General features: G+C 44.0%; 1 protein-coding gene across 4 annotated transcripts in view; it reads left to right on the plus strand.

The window, feature by feature from the left end:
• Positions 1–10,391: 10,391 nt before the first annotated feature.
• The window catches only part of TEAD1 (TEA domain transcription factor 1), a 269,886-nt gene continuing 258,154 nt past the window's right edge, over positions 10,392–22,123 (plus strand). For 2 of the 4 annotated variants that reach the window (XM_034932160.3, XM_034932163.3), the window contains exons 1-2: positions 10,700–10,815; positions 11,412–11,564. The gene's annotated coding sequence lies outside the window, so the exon portion shown is untranslated. Of the gene's footprint in view, positions 10,816–11,411; positions 11,565–22,123 lie in introns of all 4 variants that reach the window. The other 2 variants (XM_055094135.2, XM_034932165.3) reach the window with 2 other exon arrangements.

The raw sequence follows: 22,123 nt of genomic DNA on the forward strand, positions 1-22,123 counted from the left end.
GTCAGGCTGGTCTTGAACTCCTGACCTCAGGTGAACCGCCCTCCTTCAGCCTCCCAAAGGGCTGGGATTACAGGCATGAATCACCGCACCCAGCCAGAGGTGTACTGTTTTTTATGCACCACCTTCATCCATAGGGTACTTACATAGCTAATGGTGGTGACAGTCTCTATTTTATAGCATTTCTTTAAGGGGTTTATTTAAAATAGTGCTACATAGTTTACCACTGGCCCCTTTGGAAGTGATGTTGGGATATGTCAGTGATGCTGAGGTATGGAAGTGATGTTGGGATATGTCAAACTCCATGTCGGATGTTGGGATATTCAATCATTCAATATTTGAATATCCACTCTGCACAAAATTCTGCATCTCAAGTCTCTTGAGAGTGCAGAGATGTGAATGCTAATTTCTTTCAGGAAGCACTCTGAAATTCAACTAGGGAGAGAATATAAATATACAACACACAGTAGCAGCAGGCAGTCTGTACTCAGTGGTGGTAGCCAGGGGAAGCAGAGAGCATGATGGGCTTTATCATCAGAAAGACTTCATTGAGAAGTAGGGACTTGAGTTCATCCTCCAATGATGGATGGAATGTACATGCAGCAAGGATTTCTGGCAAAAGAAATACTTTTAATAAATATGCCAGGACAGAATGCTTTAGATTTGTGTGGTAGAAAGTGAAGAGATGAGGTAGCTAGAAGGTGACAAAGAGAAACATGGATAAGAAGTTTGACCAGGTTGGGCATGATGGCTCATATCTGTAATCTCAGTGCTTTGGGAGGGTGACACAGGAGAATTACTTGAGACCAGGGAGTTTAAGACCAGCCTGGACAACATAGTGAGACCCAGTCTCTATAAAAAGTATAGCCAGGTGTGGAGGTGGATGCCTGTAGTCCTAGCTACTCAGGCTGAGGTAGCAGCATTGCTTGAGCCCAGGAGACTGAAGCTGTAGTGAGCAACGATCATGTGAATGCACACCACTCTGGGCAACAGAGAAAGATCCTGTATCCAAAAAAAAAAGAAGAAAGGAGAAGAAAGAAGGAGAAGGAGAAAGAGAAGGAGGAGGAGGAGAAGAAGGAGGAGGAGGAGAAGGAGGAGGAGGAGAAGAAGAAGGAGGAGGAGAAGAAGAAGGAGGAGGAGAAGAAGAAGGAGGAGGAGAAGAAGAAGGAGGAGGAGGAAGAGGAGGAAGAAGGAGGAGGAGGAGGAGAAAGAAGAAGGAGGAGGTGGAGAAGAAGAAGAGAAGAAGAAGAGAGAAGAGAGAAGAGGAAAGAAAGAAAGAGAAAGAAAGGAAGGAAGGAAGGAAAAGAAGAAGAAGAAGTCGTCAGACCCAGGACCTGTCGTGGAGAACCCTGAGTGTACATCCAGAACAAATTTTATTAAATGGGATGAAACTGAGTCGGATGAGAGCCAGGTTCTAGATGGGAAATGAGGATTTAGAGTCTTTTTATAGATAACTCCCCAGAGCCAACTGATAGGGAAAAGAAGAAGAAATGGGATGGTGACCCCCAAGGGTCAGTTAAAGTTACTAACAATATTGGAGAGTTATGTTGTGCAACAAAGTTATGCATACTTGAAGGCTGAAGAGACAGTCCTAATGGAGAGAGAAAGATGGAAGATGATAGACAGGGAGAGAGAGAATAGTGAAGCATTTTCCAATGAGGTGAAGAGGGCATAGAATCCAGAACACATATGTTGATGGAGAAGTTGGGGGAGGAATTACCTTTGAGAAGGAGGGAAATCACATACTCTGAGACAAGAGGAATGGAGCCTGGCCTAAGGGTAGGGATGGACTTGTTAGAAGCAGAGAGGAGGGTAGATGATGCATTTTCCTGGTCCTGGGCTAGGCATGGCTCAGTGGGTTCAGGACAGGAGGTGATGAATAGTCTGGTTTAGAGAATGATGGTAGTTATTTAAAGTGAGATTGATTGGCCGGGCATGGTGGCTCACACCTGTAATCCCAGCACTTTGGGAGGCTGAGGCTGACGGATCACTTGAGGTTAGGAGTTCCAGACCAGCCTGGCCAACATGGTGAAACCCTGTCTCTACTAAAAATATAAAAATTAGCCAGGCATGGTGGCATGTGCCTGTAGTCCTAGCTACTTGGGAGACTGAGGCAGGAGAATCACTTGAACCCAGGAGGCGGTTCAAGAGGTTACAGTGAGCCGAGATCATGCCATTGCACTCCAGCCTGGGCAACAGTGTGAGACTCTGTCTCATAAATAAATAAATGAAGTGTGATTGATTGCTCAGAGGACAGATGGAAAAGAGGCAGAAATCTTGATGAGAGAGCACATACCTGCAGAAGTGAATTCATATCCAGAACTCCTAAGGGACCATTTTTTACAAGTGAGCTGGGTTTTTTTTGTGGGGTAGATAAGTCCCTCCCATTCATAGAGAAGATGGTGACTCTCCAGCTCTTCGTTTCGCCTTCCTTCATGACACTGAAATTTTCAGGGGCTAGGATTACCTTGGTTCTTTGGCAGCACCATCCAGTAGAATTTTCTGTGATGATAGAAATGTTCTGTATTTGCACTTTCCAATATGGTAGGTACTAGCTACATGTGGCTTTTGAGCACTGTAAGTGTGGCTAGTGTAACTGAGGACATGAATTTTTAAGCTTTATTTAATTTTAATTATTTTAAATTTAAATATCCACAAGAGACTAATGGCCACATTCAATAATAGAACAGCTCTTGAATGGTCTCTTTCTCCTTAGTGAGGAACGAGATAAGAACTTCTACAGGAGAGAAGGATGCATGAGGCCAGACAGAAAATTTGGCTGTTAAGAGGCACCAGCTTTCCCAGTGACTACTCTGGTGGACCCTGACAAGAGTAAGTTTGTAGTTTCAGAAACTCCACACTCTCTTCTGTTTGCCATCTTTGTGAATTTGTTCACGAGGAGACGGTTTTGGAGATTTTTTTTTCATGACTAGATTCTGAGTATTCTCTCATCTTAAGGACAGTCCTGTCCTTAAATCCACACATCTGGAAAGCAGAATTAGCTCCCAAGGATGCTTGATGAGGAAATATGGAAACACAGGAGACCATTTCACCAAGGCCAAAGCAGCTCCAGTTCCTCTTTTGTGGTCATAGAGAGGAAGTCCGGAGTCATAGAAATTATCCTGGCTTAGAATCAGAGAGACTTGGATTCAAATTTTGGCTCAGAAGCAAGTTATCTAACCATTTTGGCTTTGCATTTAACATTTGTAAAATGGAAAGAACAATATCTACCTAAAAGGACTGTTCTGGGTGTTATACATAGTTAATAACTTATTTATATTTATTACACATGAATGTATTAATACCAGGTATTATGTTAAATATTGGGGATGAAATTGTGGGCAAAGCAGATAGGAGTCTTGTTTCAAAAAAGCATATGTTCTAGTATGGGAAATGTCTTTTTTCATTTTGTGTTGCTGTAACAGAATACCTGTGGCTGGGTAATTTATAAAGGAAAGAGGTTCATTTGGCTCACAGTTCTGTGGGCTGGGAAGTTCAAGAGCATGGGTGCTGGATTCTGGTGAGGGCTTTCCTGCTGTGTCATAATAGTAGCAGTTCAAAGGGGGAGTCATATTTGAAGGGTCCCAACATTCAAGATGTCCTTGCTTTATAAACAAGTTGCTCTTGCAGGAATGGATCAAGTCTAATGAGAGAAAGAACTCATTATTGCGAGAACAGCACCAAGCCATTTATGAGAGATCTGTCCCCATTACCTAAACACCTCCCATTAAGCTCCACCTCTTAAAGGTTTCACCTCCTGACATTGTTACCTTAGCAATTAAATTTCAGCATGAGTTTTGGCAGGGACAAATCACATTCAAACCATAGCAGGAAGATAAACACTCATCAAATAATCACATGAGTATATACTATATCTTTACAATATAATTACATGCTATGTAAAATTACAGACTGTGATAAGTTCAGGAAAGGAGAGTAAAGGTGAGGTGATTTTTAAAGTATACTTGCATTTTTTTTGATGCTGTTCCTCTCCCTCTTTTTAGAATAAGGTAGAATCTAATTCCTCTCTGATTAGATATGATCCAGTCTTAGTGACTCACTTCTGACAAATAGAATATGGCAGAAGTGGTGCTATGTGGCTTCTGAGGCTAATTCATACAGAAGGATACAGCTTTCTTCCATACACTCACTTGCTCCTCTCTCTCTTTCTCTCCTTCAATGCTTAACTTTGAGATCAAGTCAACAGGTTGTGAGGAAGCCTAGGAAATAAGGAGAGTCCTATGTAGAGAAGAACTGAGGCTTCTTGACAACAGCCAACACCAACGTGCCAGCTACATGAGTGAGCAGTCTTTAAGTGGAAACTCCAGTCTTAATCAGACCTTCAGATAATGCATTCCTCGCTGACCTCTGCAATCTCAGGAGAGACCACAAGCCAGAACCACTTAGCCATGCCATTCCCAAATGCAGAAGCTGTGAGAAATAATAAATGATTATTACTGTTTTAAGACATTGAGTTTTAAAGAGATTTGTTACCCACCATTAGACAACTAACACAATAGAAAACCAGGAGATAAAGTCTGAGGGATCAGTAAAGACTTTCTTGATGAAATAACATTTGAACTTATAACAGGAAGAGAGGAATTAATTAGCTCAAGAAGAGGGAGAAGTATTCTAAGGAGCTATACCAACACAAACAAGGGCCCTGTGGGCAAATGATAAATTTGAGAAATTAGGAGTTATCTAGTTTGGGAAGAACACAGTGTTGGGAGGGAGAGGTGCAAGATGCTTGAAAAGGTGTTAGGGGTAGGGGAGGGTTAGATCATTAAGGGCCTTAGAAAGGACTTATTTTCTAAACATGATAGAACATTCTTGAAGGGTATTTATCAGGTAGGGAGGTATCAAGCCTAACATTCTAGGTTTCTGCTGATTTCCCAGAGATGGAAACACTGGATGAGAACCAAGTTTACAGTGGAAGATTATGGTTTTGGACAGGTTGCTTGAGATACTTTTGAGATACCCAGATGGTGGTATCATGTAAGAGATCAGATATACACATCTGGAGTTCCAGAGAGAGAGGGGGGGGGGGAGAGAGAGAGAGAGAGAGAGAGAGAGAGAGAGAGGGATCACATGTGCATGTTTGGAAGACAACAGCGAAAAAATAATAATTGAAACCAATGGAGTGAACGAGCTCAGCTGGAGACAGGATATAAAGTGAAACTAGAAGAAAGCCTAAGATCCAGAATTACAAAATTCATGGCTCGCTAGAGGGGACCAGGTCAGCTAAGCAAAATGAGAGAGAGCAGCCAGAGAAGTAGGAATTAAATGAACAGAGTGTCTCAGGGAGGTGGTGGTTAATAATGTCAAATAATACAAGTAAGATGGTAGATGAAAGGCCTACTGAACTAACTACACTCATGAAAGGCTAGAACGACCACTGTTTGAATGCAATTCCTGATGGGTGCAGAAGCCCAATTGGAGAGGGTTGAGAAATAAGTAGGAGGTAAATAAATGGAGGCAATGAGGCCAGACAATTCCTCTCAGAAGTTTTGCCATGAAAGGGAAGAGAGAGGACAGTAGCTGGGCATGAGGCCAGAACAACAGAAGGTTATTTTTTGTTGTATTTAAGATGGGAAAGAGATTTATTTAAATGCTGATGAAAAGGATCCAGTATAGAAGCTGAAGATCTGGAAGAGAGAGGAATAATGTGTACAGAAAGGACTATGAAAATGTAAGAAGGGATAGGACTCACAACCAAGTGAAGTCCTTGATGCATGGGAGGTAGGTGATTATTGATAGTTCTCTTTAGCATGTATTTTTAACTTTGAAAAAAAATTGTGGCTGGGCATGGGGGCTCATGCCTGTAATCCCAGTACTATGGGAGGCTGAGGCAAAAGGATCACTTGAGCCCAGAAGTTCAAAACCAGTAGGGGAGCACACACACACACACATGAAATTGGCCAGGCATGGTGGTGCATGCCTGTAGTACCAGCTAATCAGGAGGGTAAGGTGGGAGGCTCACTTGAGCCTAGGAGGTGGAGGCTGCAGTGAGCCAAGATGGCGCCACTGCACTTCATCCTGGTTGACACAGTGAGACCTTGTCTCCCCCTCCCAAAATTGTGAAATATTAATACAATAGTAGAAAAGCGTGTTTAAAATAAATACATAGCTTCATGAATCATAGTGAGCATTCATGATGCAACCAGGCAAAAATAAACATTGCCAGCAGTTCAGAAGCCTCCTTCCTGTGTTTTCCTTCTTCATCACAACACCCTCCCTGTAGTGATGACCACTACCCCAGATTTGTTGGCCATTCTTCTTGTTCTTCTATTGAATTTTTTTCTTCTTTCTAAATATGTATCTTTAACAATGCTGTTAAATTTTCCTTGTTTTTAATCTTTATATAAAAACAATTGTACTATATGGATTATTTTATTTCATATTCGTTTTACTCAGTATATTTTAAGGATTCACCCATGTCATTGCATGTAGCTGTTGTTCATTCATTTTCATCACTGTATAGTATTCCATTGTATGATTATATCACAATTCATTTATCCTTTCTAGCACTAGTGGACATTGCAGTTGTTTCTTGTTTGGGGTTATTACAAAAATGTCCAATGAATATTCTTGCACATGTGTCCTGGTGCATATGCATCTGAGTCTCTCTTTGGTGTATTATTAAGAGTGGGACTTCTGCCGGTGCAGTGGCCTGCGCCTGTAATCCCAGCACTTTGGGAGGCCGAGGCGGGTGGACCACGAGGTCAGGAAATCGAGACCATCCTGGCTAACACGGTGAAACTCCATCTTTACTAAAAATATAAAAAATTAGCCGGGCGCTATTAGCCGGGCGTGGTGGCAGGCGCCTGTAGTCCAGGATGCTCAGGAGGCTGAGGCAGGAGAATGGCATAAGTAAACCCGGGAGGCGGAGCTTGCAGTGAGCCTAGATGGCGCCACTGCACTCCAGCCTGGGTGACAGAGAGAGACTGTCTCAAAAAAAAAAAAAAAAAGAAAAGAAAAGAGGTAACTAGTATCATCCTTATTAATACATCTCTCCTTGTCTTCCAAAGCAATATCTTCTGGAGCCAGGTACAACTTTAGGGTCAATTCTAACCCATTGGCTCTGGCTCTCCTTCCTAGCTTCAGGCTGACTCAAGAGTTTGTCTCAGCATGATTTGTTACCACTAAGTAGACCACTGTTTCAGCTTCTTTCTTGGTAAGAACTGGTGGGGGGAAATGAACCCTTTTGTATCATTAGTGATATACATGATTGTTACATCTCCAGGTAAGTCACCCCTGTGGACATTGATCTTCTGCCTTCATTGCAGTGGGCAGCTAATACAATAGCTAAGTGGGAGCAGCTAATACAATACAGTGGGAGGCTAAGGGCATGAAATCTGGAGCTGGACTGCCCGGGTTTGAATTTTTGCTTTGCACTCACTAAATATATGACCCTGATCGAGTTATTTCATCTCTCCGGTCCTCGGCTCGTTCATCTATAAAATAAGACTAATAATAGTAACCACCTCATAGGGTGGCTGTGGGGATCAAATGAGGTAATACCTGGAAAGTACTTAGATCAGTGCCTGGCATTCCACTGCTTTGATTTATATTCATTTCAGCTTTGGTGACAGTAGAGGTCAGGGGTTATGAATACAGGTTATAAACATGAGTCAGAAGGAATTCAGGTTCTGACTATGTGACCATGGACAAGTTATATAGCCTCCCTAACATCTCATTTTTTCCCTTGTGTAAACTGGGGGTACTAATTACTACTTTACACAGGTTCTGTGAGAACTAATTGAGATGGCAAATGTAAAATGCCAAGTGCTAAGCATGGACGCAGTATATGGTATCTGCTGCCATTTTAGCAGGTTGCAGTTAATGTTCCTGCCCTTAGGTGCTGGGGCCCTAAATCCATGCACTGGTCCTATGCATTGATCAAGGTGGCTGAGGAGAGTGAAAGCATTTGGAAGAGTGGAGAGATGACAATGAGAGTCACTTCCCATTTGTATGTCCTGGGCAGGGCATACTTAGCTGCATGAGACCCAGACCACTTTCCAGGGGCTCAGATAGGTAGGCATCACCAGTAACACACATATGCTGGTAACTAACAGAATACAAGAAGCATATCTGGAGCAGGGCGCTTCAAGGGTCCTAGAGAGGAAATATTTAGTTTAGCAGTCTTCCTGGAGGAAGAGGTTTTTAAGGTGAGTCTCAAAAAATTTACACACGGGAGAAGTTGGAGAAAATACTGGTCAAAAAGTCACTCATGTCATAAAGAACTTTGGATCCCAGGCCAAGGAATTTTTCCTTAATTCAGTCTGGAATGAGGGAGATATTGTATTGCAAAGTGGCTATAAGACAGGAACTAGTCTGAAAGGTTCCCAGGTATACTGGGCCAACAAATAGTGGTTTAGAAACCCTACTAACTGGTTAGCACTGCCATCGAAATTTATCTGGTGCTTTTAGAAGATGACATTTGGAGAGAGATATGCCTAGTACAGTTTTAATGCCAAATTAATTATGTGTTTTCTAACACATTTCCAAAAACCAGTGCCAAGGTGGTTGGGTTCATTACTGTGAACCTCACTGTATTACCTTATCATTGCCTATGAATTAGAAATAAAATGCACTTGTACTTGACTGTGGTGGTACCTACACAAGTCAGGAAATTGCATAGACCTAAATACAGGCACGTACGAATACGTACAAGTAAGACTGAGGAAATCTGAATAAGATGGGTGGATCGTATCAATGTCAATATCCCAATTGTGATACTGTATTAGAGTTTTGGAAGACATTACCAGTGGGGAGAACTGGGCAAAGTGAACAAACGATTTATTATTATTTTTTACAACTGCCTGTTACTCCGATTACTTCAAGAGTTGAAATTAAAAATGTATTAATAAGACTGGGTGCAGTGGCTCACTTTTGTAATCCCAGCACTTCAGGAAGCCGAGGCAGGAGGACAGCTTGAGCCCGGGCGTCTGAGATCAGCCTGGGCAGCATGGTGAAACTGCATCTCTACAAAAAAATTTTAGAAATTAGCTAGGCGTGGTGGTGCGTGCCTGTAGTTCCAGCTATTCGGGAGGCTGAAAAGGGAGGATGGCTTGATTCCAGGGAGTCGAGGCTGCAGCGAGCCCAGATCGCACCATTGCATTCTAGCCTAGGTGACAGAGCAAGATCCTGTCTCCAAAAATAAAATAAAAAAATAATAAAAATTAAAAAAAAAAGGAAAACAATGTATTAGTAAAAGTTATGTTTTGTAGAAATGTGTTGCAGTCAGTCACAGTCTAGTCTCCTTAGTTACCCACATATAGGGATATAGGGATTCCTCGGGCACAAAATATGTTCTTATTTAATCCTGAGGCCTCAGCTGGAAAAGAGAGCCAAGTGCCTAGAACGAATGAGGTCCACTGTGCGGGAACTGCTTTGCAGTTTGTTAAATAATTATAACAATCACCCGAAACTTTAGACGGTTCTGTCCCCAGTGGGTCGATTTTACCCGTTTTCTGATTTACCGACTGGGTCTATGTCACTTTTGCGTCACTACCTCCAATGGCAGGGTTAAAATGATTCCTTTAATAATGAAATGAAGTTTCTCAATAAAGAAAGGGCTAACTTAAAGTCGCCGGATGCAGCATTTTAAAGTTTAGGAAGTTACTTTTGAAAAGTACAACCGGCAGAGATGAGTGAACTTAGTTTTTTAACTGACTTGGAGAAGACCTTGCTAGCAGGGCAGGTTTATTACGAACTCTGTAATTATCCTTCTCTGCTAGGCTAAAGGTTTTCCTTTCCCAACCGTAAGACAGATTTCGACTTGAGTGAGAGCTGTGAACTTTTATAAAAGTGAAAGGGAAGAGAAGAAATGGCAGGCTGGGAATCTGGCCCGGAGACGGCGTCCACCGCGCTCGAGAGCAATAATCTGCATCACCAGAAAGGCAACTTCTCTACCCTACACTTGCAGACTTCCGCGAGTCCGGGAGCACTCAACGCAGTCACCCGCACTTCCGCGTCCCGGACTAGGGAAACTGAGGCACGGTAGGCGCGTCGCGCATAACTCCTGCCTCGGCGCCTGCCCCCTGGAAGGAACCCAGGCTTCCAGAGTTCTTCGCGCGAGCGCAGGGACTTCCAAGCCGCACAGCTCCCGTCCGCCCCGCCCCGCCCCGCCCCGGCTCGGGACAAAGCTCGGAGCCCGCGCCGGGAGACGGAGGGCGGCTCCCGCGCGAGCCACGCTCCCCCGTGGGCGCGAGACTCCGCCCAGCTGCCGAAAGCCCGCGCCCCAACGGCGAAGCAGCCGCGCCGGTCCGCCCCGATTCCCCATGACGTCACCGGCGGCGGCAGGCCCCGCCTCCAGCCCCGGGCGGCAGGCCGCATGACGTCACCGAGGCCCCACCCCTCCGGAGCGAGTTCGGTCCTGGCGTTCATTTCATTCCTGTCCTCATTCCGAACATTCTTAGCATCGCTCGCGCCGCGCCGCGCCGCCTGAGCCGAGCCGAGCCTCTGCTGCCGCCGCCGCGGCCCCGCCGCCCGCCGCGGGCGCCCACCAAGCACTTTGCAGACTCGCTTCCACCCTGCGGGCCATTCCACGCGGCGGGGCCCGGGCCCGGGGCGGCCGCGTCCAGGGACAGGCCATGCAGTGACGCCCCCCCACCCCTCCACCTTTGCCCGGAGCGCGGGCAGCAGCCCAGCGCGCCAGCCGGCCCCGGGGCAGGAGCGGTGCTAGGCAGGGGTGGGGTGGCCGGGCCCAGGGACCGGGAGCCGGGGAGGGAGCCGGGCACCGAGCAGAGGGCGGGGGAAGCGGCGCCGAAGTTTGCCTCGGACTCGCCGGGCGCTGCGGCGGCTCCCTGGGCCGAGGTAAGTTGGCGCGCGGGGCGGATGCTGGGGTGCGGGGGGCGCACGGGGCAGCGGGGGGCCGGCGGCGCGTCCCTCGCGGGCCGCTCTTTCTTTGCGGGCTCTGCTTTGTGTGCGACGGCGGGCGGGCACGCGGAGGGCCGCGGCCGGGCCCCCACACCCACCTCCCCGCGCCCCCTCCGAGGTGAGCGGCCGGGCGCCGCCGCGCGACTTGCCAGGACGCCAAGTTGGGCCGCGCGCTGGGAGCCCGCGCGGCAACAGGCGGCCCCCGGCGGCGGCCCTGGAGGCGCCCGGCCGGCCGCGCCGCGCCCCCCGCGCGCCCCCTCTCCCGCCGCCTGCACGCGCACACACGCACACACTCTCGGGCGCCTTGGACGGGGTGCGCTGGGGAGCCAGAAGTTCGGAGCGAGCGCGGGCGGGCAGAGCCGCCGCCTCGGAGCCCGGAGCCGGCCCGCACCCCCCTGCTTTCGCCGCCGTCCCCCGGCGCCGGGTACCCCCGAGGCCGGCCCGGGTCTGCGCAGACTTGTGCCGCTGGCGGGGGGTTCGCTCCTTCTTCTCAAAGATGAAAAAGGGCACGGTCGTCTTTGCCGCTTCTCCAGGACTGTTGCTGCCGCTGCCGCCGCCGCTTCATTGCACATTCAAGTGGAAAATTTTCAGGAGTCAGCAGAAACATTGTGTCCAAAAAAGACTGAGTCGCAGTTACCACCAAACCCAGGAGGAGACTCTCCCTGGAAAACTTCCCTTCCCTTTCGGTAGGAAATACTGGGGGATTTGTTTGTTGATTGGAAGAGAAATGATCCCCGGGGGGGAGAAAATCTGGGTACACTTCTAGTCTTTGTTCGTAACAGCAACACTTGTTTTCAAAAGTCCAGAGTCCCGCTTTAAAGAAAGTTCAACTTCTGTGACTTTTCTTCTTTTTAAAAAAATAACGTTTGTATTTTTAAAAAATCAAAGCAGTATTTTTAATGAGTCGAAAACAATGAGGGCTCACACCTCCCCTCTCATGAAAATAAATGAAATCCAGATCAGAATTTTCTTTGCTTTTAAATTGCCTTTTTTAAAACATTTATATAAAGTTGGATAGTGTCACTATGTAAAAATATTTATGAAACAATGAAATACCAGCCACCAGCGTTTCTCAGGAGGCTTGTTAACTTCTTAGAAGCAAGTGGCTTCCTGTGATTTGCAGAAATGAAAATTGACCTCAGTGAGCCCTGGAAACTTAGAGACAGATGATGTTCCAGGAGCAGGGAATGTAAAAAGGCCATGTTTAAAAACAGTGCCTTGGAAGGAGCCCAGGTCTTGGGATAGAAAGGTCTGTTAAGCCTGCCACATTTCAAAATAGTAAAAAGAAATACTAAAAACACTACACGTATTGCAAAGGAGCAGAACCTTATCAATTCACAACAACCACAGATTTCTTTCTGCCCGCTTTCCACCTTGGTTGTTTTTGGAAGTTCAGGTGGTCCGATGGCTTGGGGTGCGCTGGTTGCCTGCAATGGTTACCTGAGTAGACATATCCCTCCCTTCAGGGAGATGTGATCCACTGTGTAGTCACAGCCGGGAGTGGGCTCCTTTCTCTGCAGGCTGCAGTGAATCTTGCTGGTCTTCTACGGATAGGGGCTTCTCTGAGGCACAGATTGGGGAACAGTCTTCAGGCTACGCCCGGTGCTTCACCCTTTCACTGTTGGGTTTGTGCCCCCCTTCTGTAAACAGCAGGGTCTTCGGGTCCAAGCATATCTGAATGCTTACAAGGACTAGACTTAAATCCAACTTCCTTAGGAATCTTTTCCTCTTTAGAAGGAAATAGTAGAACTAATTACAAAGTGACTCAGGAAAGACAAATGGATTCGTTGAACCTTTTGTCAGTAGTGAGGTTTTGAATTGTTGAATTTTTGGGGAAAGGCTTATTTTTCTAATCTCATTGTTTCCATAAATGGTCACAGATATTTTTGTTTAGTGTTTCTTTGTGCAACTCTGTGTTGAACTCTCAGGTTTCAGGTTTTAAACAGTTAACAATTCTTTTATTTATTGTTGGTATAAAAAATGAACTGATGATAAGCTATATCCATTACGGGTTCTTGCTGATGGTATCAAAATGCCAAGGTAGACTATTTTATTTTTACTTTAATGGTAAATATTATTTGATCTGCAGTGTTAGGGGAATATTAGAACTTTTTTTTTTTTAAAAACGAGCTTGAAACAAAACCAGTATGACACTTTGCTTTGACAATATGGGTAAAGAAAATTATAGGGAAGAATCTATGTAAATTCCTTCTCTGTGTGATCCTTTATAAAGTAATGAACTCCGGGGAACATGTCTGAGAGAGATTATTGGAGGGTTGGAGGGTTTTTTTTCTTTTCTTTTCCCAAAACAAAAACCAGGACTCACCATGACATATACTTAATTAAATTTAATTTAAAGGGGGAGGACATCCCAATTTAGTTTGAGCCAGACTGATAGGAATTTCTCACTGAGAGGCTTTTCCTTGCCTTGTGGTACAATGTGTGCCCAGGCCCCAGCAGCAAACTAATTACACATAAGGGCGGGTTTGGGAGGGCAGCCTGGGGGGAGTCGGCTTCCTCCTCCCTTTCCCATTTCCTCTCTCCCCCCACTTACTTTATACGGCAGGAATTATATATTAGTATACTCACTTGGGAGACTGGAGTCCCCTTTTATTTAGAAAAAGGAACAAATAAGTCATAAGGAAAAAACGTTCGAGTTTTTTTCCCTGCTTGAGCTTCAGCAGTTTATAAACAATTTTGTGTTTTGTTGGTTCTTAGAATACAGAGCAACAATTATGAGGGCATTTCTTAACGGGAACGTTTGGGAAGGATATACTTTTATCATCGGTGTTTAGATCATATTTGTCCTTACATTTTCAGCAGAAAAGTATATAATACGAACAGTTTAAAGCATGTAGATCGCAAATATTAAATAGACTTTTGAAGAAATGAGCTGTGACATTAACAATATTTTAAGGTTGGTTGCTTCAGAAATGGATTGATCTCTCATACGTGGTGGTCATACAAGAGCCTGGGCATTTGTGGGATTACTTTTCTCTCTAATCTCATGTGTTATGTGTTAATTGTGAGCATAATTATGCTGCCTGCAAATGAAAATTGTGTCTTATCACTCAAGGTTGGTGCAAATAACTGTATGTATGATCTGGTGGACTTAAAAATGACCATATTCACATACAGACAGTAGGTGGATAACACTTTTAAGCTCCATTTTAGGCACTTGTACCCAGTAGAGAGATTGTGAAAGGGAAAATAAATAAATAAATAAATAAATAAATATGAAAGCTGTGTTTAGAGGTCGAATCTGTTTAGCGGTAAAACTTTAGGGTCTGTTTTTTTCAAAGACTGAAGAATGTGGCCAAAAGAAGTGTCCAGATTTCTCTGTAGAACTGCAAGAAAATGCAAGCCAACCTTGTTGTTAAATGCGAGCGTTACAGCTGCCCCTTTGGAGTTTAGTGACTGGAACTGCAAACTGCTAATGTCCAACTTTTGGACTCAGCCAGAAAAATATATTGTAAGCTTATTCCCCTTTGACAGACCTAGGCTGTGCTGCTGCTGGGCTGCTTGGGGACAGATTGATGGCTGGCACAATCTTTTATAGCTGCATGATGCTTTTTCTTATTTTATAATAAGGCATAGATTACCTTGTGGTATTTAAGTTGCATCTAGAGTTGTGTTTGAACCGCATCAGTGATACATTTTATTCTTTCATATTCATAAAAGTGATAAAATCAGGTAATTCAAGTCCATCCTACGCACTTCATATTCAGGGTCGAGCTTTTTGACAGACACCTTATTTAGACCTTGTTGTATTGCAATTACTGTGTACCTCTGAAATCAGGGAAGTTCTGGGGCTTCCCTCTTCTTGGGATAGTTTGTGGAGTGCTAGTATATTTGGATCTAAATACTTGGAGTGTTTTTCTGTGGGTTTTTATTTTTTGTTTCAAAGCTGTGAACTCTTGAGCGTCCTCAATCTGTAAGATTGTCATTATGAGCTTCGTGGTCCATATTTGAATTTGGAATTGAAATTTAACCATTTTTTCAAATACATTCCAGTTTTGTAGTGGTACAGAATAGGGTAGCTTTGAAATATGTGCCTTATTTTAGTCAAAGTAAAAATGGGATGCCCTGGTGGGTGGGTTTTCAGGATGATGTTTCTTACAAGGGTAGGTTACTCTTAGCTTTTAAATTCTCCTTTGGTCCACTGACTTTTTGCATAGTTGAGAGGATTCTCAAAAAAATAGTTTCCAATAGTCTGGGAGTCTTGGCTAACTGTGAAACTCACTCGTTTCCTCTTCTTGATTGGATAATGGTAATAGTGGTGGTGGTGGTGGTGGTGGTGGGGAGTAGGGGGAAGGTCCTCGTAAAAAGCTATCTTTTTTCTACCTTTGTGGCAGGCCAAGGGAAGGGTGTGTTACATGCACTACACCCACCCCGCCTTGTTTAAAACTGGTCTTTACTATCCTAATGCAATGCTTTCTATCCTTTTTCATGATTCACATTTGTTTTGAAGGCTCTGTCCTAGGATTTCATTAGCAGTTTTAATTTGCAGGCATGAGACCCTGGAAAATGGGCTTAAAAGAAAAAGCTGGCTTATTGATGAACAAGTTAAGCATCCATCATCTCTAATGGGAAATTCTGGTTGCTTTTAGGCATCTGACAGGTTTAGATGTATGTGTAAAGTGACTGAAACACTCTTGACTGGGAATATACAACACTGTTGTTCTTACTGATACATAAACTGAAACACTGCTGCTAATGGCGGGAAATGTTAATTATGTGAGAACATATTGAACTTATATTCTCTGGCATGAACTTTTTTAAAAAAATGCATCAACTGTGCTGCTTTTTTTTTTAATAGGCACAGCTTTCTAATTATCATAATTCAGTTCAGCTCTGCTCTTGGATGGTGTTCAAGTGCAATCTCAATTTAACTTGAAAGGGGATTTTTTTTTTTTAAACTTGGAATGTTTAAGAAAATTTGAAAAGTTCATCCAAGAATGTTGTCTGCTTAGGTGTGAGTAAATCTAGGGGAATGAAATGAGTGCCTTTCTGTAATAATTCAATAGATCTGAATATTAAGAAAGAGACTGTTTTTTTGCTTTGCTCTGTATCCAAGCATTTTTGTATAACCTGATGCTACACACTGCTGAGTTCTCTTTGAAAACCAGTGTTTTTCTAATAGATAGTAAACTAAATAAATGAATATTTTATTACCATCTGCAAAAATGGGAGTCTTTTAAGAGAGCAGAAATACAAAATTGTTATGAATGTATTTGACAGAAATCATTGTTAATCTTTTATACCAACCAAGCCTTTAGAAGGTAATTGCTTTATCTGTTCCTTCTTTACTCTGTGACTTGATGGCATTTTGTGAAGGGAGTCGTCTTTGACGGCTTTCATCCCAGTGTCTGTATCCCTTAATTTTTCTTTGACTTTAATAGCTTTTCAAAGAAAAAAACTAAATGAAGCCCAAGCGCCTAATCCTCCAGGAATCAATTTTAATTGTAAGAAAGAACAACTTAGATGGGCCTTCCGACTTTCGTCCAGCCTGACTCCTTCTGCTGAGATGCGGAGAGCCCGCGGAAACCAAATGACTTCATTTACTCTGGCACTTAAGAACCGAATTCACTTCCGTGGTGGTGAAATAAAAGGAGCCAAGTGTTTTAAATAGCCACTCCCCGAGGCCCGCCCGCCCGAGCCTGTTGAGAAAAGCGCATTGTCTGCTTGCAGCTCTAGCTGGGAGCCTGCCTGGCTCGCCCTCCCCCACTGGGCAGCTCCATTTCTGAAGTTGACATCTGGTTTTCTCTCTGTTCACCTGATCTATCCCCGTACACGTGCTCACATGCAGACTGCATGCATGCATTCTGCAGGTAACAGGGATTTGTGACATTAAGTGTGTGTGTGTTTCAAATCCCTACTGGGATAGGGGGAGGAACAAAGCTAATGGCACAAAATAAAATGTAAACACAGTAGCTGCCCCACATGCCGCCGCTGCTGGGTTTCTGTCTGATGGTGCTTTCTGGGTAGGCGTGCCTATTGTTATGGCAGCAACAGGCGGCAGAACTTGGGGCACCATATGGCGGATGTGGGCCTCAGATAAGCTGTCTGGTAATTTAGCTTATCAATAGCATTTTGATATGCTTCATTTTCAGATCACCCATTACTGTGGCTGGGGGTGTCTTGGGGGCTAACTGATTCTGAAACCATTGTGAGCGGATGCTTCCTTTGGTGGAATCTCTTTCAATCCTTTCTCCCTGGCTGCCTTTTCATCTCAAAGCCTTTGAGAGACAATGCTGGTTAGAGTTAGAGCTCCATTAGCTGAAGGAACCATCAGCCCCATCTTGAAATCCTGGGCACTTAGAAGACCTTGTCATGTATTGTCATTGAGAGAAAAACAGAAAACAGATACTTAATAGCATTTCATATCGTCCGAGCCGAGAAATTCTCTTAATTCAAAGTTGCTTTTGCTTTAAATATTGAAGGAGTAAGTTTGATACTGTTTTTAAATTTTGATGAAAGGTTTCTAGTTTTGTTATGCATTCAGAATACCTCCCTCATTTCCTTTCATCTTTAAATTTTACCTTAGCCGTAAAATGCAAAAATTATTACCATTTATATAATTTGAAATCAGGGAATGTGCCATTTGTAATTTGGAGGCAAGAAGCAGCTTCCTTCATGCTTAGAAATTGTGAAAGTGGAAAATGCTTCCAGAACACCACTCAAGTGTCCAGTGAAGCTGAAGCAAAACTAAAATCTCCCCTACTGATGGATTGGTAGGGGAACTCTTACCTCAGCTGGAGCCAGCTTAGGGAATCTGCACTTAGTAGGTGGCTCAGTGGAAGTCTGATGGTGTGCATGACCATGTGCTCATCACCCCTGTGACCCTCCTTCACCAAATACTTGTGTCTCTGATATGTGGCAGGCATGGGGGAAGCTAGGGCGAGGCTGTCTGCCCCGCTCCTGTCTCCCGCTGCCTGCGTGTTCTCACTCACCTTTCCAGGCCCTGCACCTTTTCTCACATTTTGCCTTTTGGGTTTGTCATTCAGGGCACATAGATCCATTTACATGGCTAACTCAGGATGGTTCTGACTGAAAGCCAGGTCAGCCTCTTTCTGTTCCTGCTCCAGGAAGCTCCTGCCACATCAGTGGTTCCCACCTTAGCATGTGCACTGCAGCCTCCATGGAGCTTTTGCAGCCTGGGCACCACCTGTGGAGGCTTAGGTGGGTTGTGGTGGGTGCAGTGTGTCTGTATTTCTGAAAGGCCCTATCATAACATCCGCTCCTGGCTGGGAACCATTGATCTAGATATTCTAATTTTTGTCTGCAGATAGAATCAGGTTAAATTTGGCCACTTCTAATTCTGAATGTGATTTTCTTCCCTCAATATTTGTGAGGCAGTGTACCTAGGAACATAGGCTGAATCTTTATGGAATTCACTAAGATATTCTTCATTGGTTTTAAAGATAAGCCTGCACAAAACTAAGGTCTCACCTTTCAATCCAGGGGAAGCAATAAAATGAACCAGAACCACCTTCTCTGTGCTCGGCATTCATTTACCTCGTGGGAGTGTAGCAGTTGTTTCCAGATGTGATTGTAGAGGTGTGTGTCACGGTTACTGGTGAAGGGCTTGAGAATGGAGTTCTGTCTGGCTGCTTATAGAGGTTTTGCTTTCTGAGTAGCAGGGATGCTCCTAGAGGTCCTTGGGTGGTATGCGTGGTGTTGGAAAATGGGGGGGTAGGAAGGGTAATCCTGACGGCTTTCTGGAGATGAACTGTGGATAAACCACCATGTTTTTCATTTTTTCCTTCCTTGTCTCTTCCCTTCACCTTGGGCACTTTGAAATCCAGATGCTCCTGGTTTTCATGGAGCTACTACTTGCCACTGAGCGTTTAAACATTTATGGGTGCTACTGTGTGCCAGGGATTTAGTAATTAGGAAAAGGTGGCTAATGAACAGCGATCAGTAAAACTCCCCTGCCCGGCAGAGTTTACGGATTAGCAAGGAAAACAGGCATGTACAGAGGTCATGGCAATCCAGTGGGAAAGTTGTGTGTATGGTATTTCGTGAGTTCCAAGGTACACATTTTTAACATGCTTGACCATTTTTGAAATTGGGATGTGTTTGACAATCATGGCTGGCCAGGTGGTGGTAATAACCCTTGATGTTGCACGCGCTCACCAAAGCCTGTGGAGTGAATGCAGCAGAGAGGAAAGAAATCCCAGAGTCAGTAGTGAGCATTCCTAAGAATACCCTTGTTGTTACAGAGGGTGATAGTGTATGGACACTGATCACTCTGAGAAGTTACTTTAGCTTATGTTACCTGATTTATTTAGCTTGTATTTTCCTTTTTATGTAGGCATAAGATTGATAGTAAAAAGTTTCAATATGTATAAAATAATATTTCTAAGTGATAAGCATTGTGACATCATTTGTTTCACAGTAGTACGTCTGAAATAAAATCCTGCTGCATCTTATCGGCAGTCATGTCTTAGGGTTAGTAAAATGTTGAAACAACACGTTTGCATCTCTAGTCCTAAGGATCTGGGAGGTTGTACATTGTGGATGGGTGTTGCCTGGAGGGTTGCTTTGAGGGAGTGGGGTTTTTTACACGTTTATATTTTTTAGGAGCATGGATTTCCTTATGTAACATCAGAATAAAGGGGAAACACACTCACTGGGGTAAGCCCTCATGATACATCCGAAGAGCTGTGTTGCCCTGTGGTAGGAACTGAGGAGGCCTTTGCGGAGGAAGTGATGTTGGAGTTGGGCTTTGAAGGAACAGGGGGATTTTTTCCAGATGCCATTTTGGGGGGTGAGTTGGGAGTAGATCGTTAGAAAATAAACAAACCTTGTGAAATATTCTCTTGAGTAATGAACTTAACCCTCGCATATCGATACGGTTTGTTGCCAGTAATGGGCTACTACAGATTTGAAACTTGGCTGTGAGGAATTAATTGAAAGGAGTAGGAGGGGGGAACTGATTGACATGAACAGTGGCCTGTTTCCTGATTTTGGTTTGGAAAAAGACAGGATAATGTGGGTTCAAAATCACAGATTTGGAATTGGACACACGTTGGCTCAGCTACTTGCTAGTGTGGCCTTGCACAAATTACTTGTTCTCTGCAAGCCTCGGTGTCCCCATCTATAAATTTCATTTGTGCCCACTATATACCAGACACATGGTATGGTGAATGCTCAGTAAATAGCAACTTCAAATGTCATGTTGCATAATAGAGCTTTAAGGATTTTCTGCCAAGTCACCCTGGACAGTGACCCTTGAGGAACACCCAAGGCTGAGGCATTTACTTAGAATCTGAGCCGGATTCCTGGTCTCAGGCAAACAGATAGAAATCTAGGAGAGGCTGAGGCAAGCCCATAAAGCCCTTGACCATTAATCGCTTTGAACCACACGTCCCTTATTCATAAAGTGGAGGAAATCCATCAGTAAATACATAATATTTGAGGTCATTCCTTACCCAGTATGAATTAAATGGAAATGCTTCAAAAACTGGATAGCATGGTGCAACTTCATCTGTCTAAAAGAAAACCTTTTCCTTAGCTTCTTGCTTGAAAGCCACACTCCTAACATTGGGGTTGGGTTGTAAAAGTTCTTTTGTAAGTGATTGAATGGAACTCATCTTTTCATAGCAAAACAATGCTTAGGGTCTTCGGCCTTCTTGTAAAACCATTGCATAATCCCCCCTGGGGTGCAGAGGGCATTCAGCTTCAGGTGCGGAGAAGAAAGGTACTTTTGCTGCCCTCATTGCACCTCTTAATACCTGCTTTGGGCTAGCTGCTTAGCTTCTCTGTGCCCGCAGTTTCCCCATCTGGAAAATGGGGATGATGTTATCTACTTGGAAGAGTTGGAGTAAAGTTTAGATTAGGTAAGTGCTGGCTCGGTAGGCTAGAGCTGTAGGTGCGGCTGCTGTTAAAACCTAGGCCATTTGTTTCTCTCAGTACTGCAAGCTCCAGAGATAAATCTTTGCCCCTCTCCTAAGACTCGCTTCCTCTGGGCCTTAAATGTCACTCAAATAATAATTCACACTCATGTGAATGAATGGTTGCCCATCTCTTTAGCCAGTGTGTTTGCATGTTTAAGAGGATGTTTGTGAATTCCAGTGCCTAACTCCAGCTACTTCCTGGGTAGATGAGCTGAGTTCCTTCTGGAAGCTGGTGATAGAACCTTGTGTTTTCGAAGTCAGCTGGCTTAAGCTGGTCCTGCTCTGCTCACATTCCCAGCTACACTTCTGGGTGTGTCAATGTCCCTGTGTTTTTAGATCTGGGCCACTCCTGGTGACTGGTCTGAGCAGTTAAGATTGCTTTGTGTGAGCCTGGGCCAGGGACCACCTGCATTTTATTGACATCTTTTCCTTTTGTCTCTTAAGCAGTGTATAGACATGTGTGCTAATCAATCTGGTTTCCCAGTCTTTAAAAAAATTAAAATGAAGACTTATTGAGGGAGGAGAGTAGACTGGTTGAGGAGAGAGACTTAGATTCAGGCAGGCTGACAGTGGATGAGGGGAGAAAATATATTTAAAGCACTTATTCACAACCCTGGGAGTCTACTAAAAGTTCTGAATTACATACTTCAAAAGGGTGAACTTTATGGTATGTGAATCATATGTCATAAAGAAATAAAACCCTGGATCTAGTCACCACACAGAACAGCATCTTGTCATGCTCACCATGGTATCCCCAGCACTCTGGCTGTCATGTTTTTCGGTGATCGAGTGATTAAAAACTGATAATCAGACCTAATAAGAAGAGTTTCTACCAGTTGGTTTTAGAGAGGAGCCAGGAAAAAACATATAGTTCGTTTCAAAGATAAACAGTAGTAGTATTTAAAATGAAACTTTTTTACTTTAGAAAGAACCAGTTTCAATAATGTGGAATGATGTGCTCCCTAATGATAAATGTTTACCATGGTAACCCATCCTTATGGATTGTACTTTTAAACAATCCAGTAACTAAGTCATAAAGGATAAAGTGGGAGATCATGAAGAGGAGACACCTGGAAGGCATGGGAGGCCACAAATCAATCATTGAATCTGATTTGCAGATTGACTTAAGAATGGGAGAAAATGGACCTAGAATCAGGTTAATGTGTACCTCAAGTTTCAGGCTCTGCTCTACCTAGCTTTTTTCTTAATTTTAACTTGGTCTTCCTTGTTCCTGTGTCCATCCACCAGATCCTGGCTGCCTTCCTCCTGGTTACTGTTTGTGGCAGTTTTGCCTATTTGTATTTTCTACAGGGCTGCCCTTTATGGTTTCCCATGGCTGAGTA

The sequence above is a fragment of the Pan paniscus genome, chromosome 9 (assembly GCF_029289425.2).
Source record: "Pan paniscus chromosome 9, NHGRI_mPanPan1-v2.0_pri, whole genome shotgun sequence".
Lineage (NCBI taxonomy): Eukaryota > Metazoa > Chordata > Mammalia > Primates > Hominidae > Pan > Pan paniscus.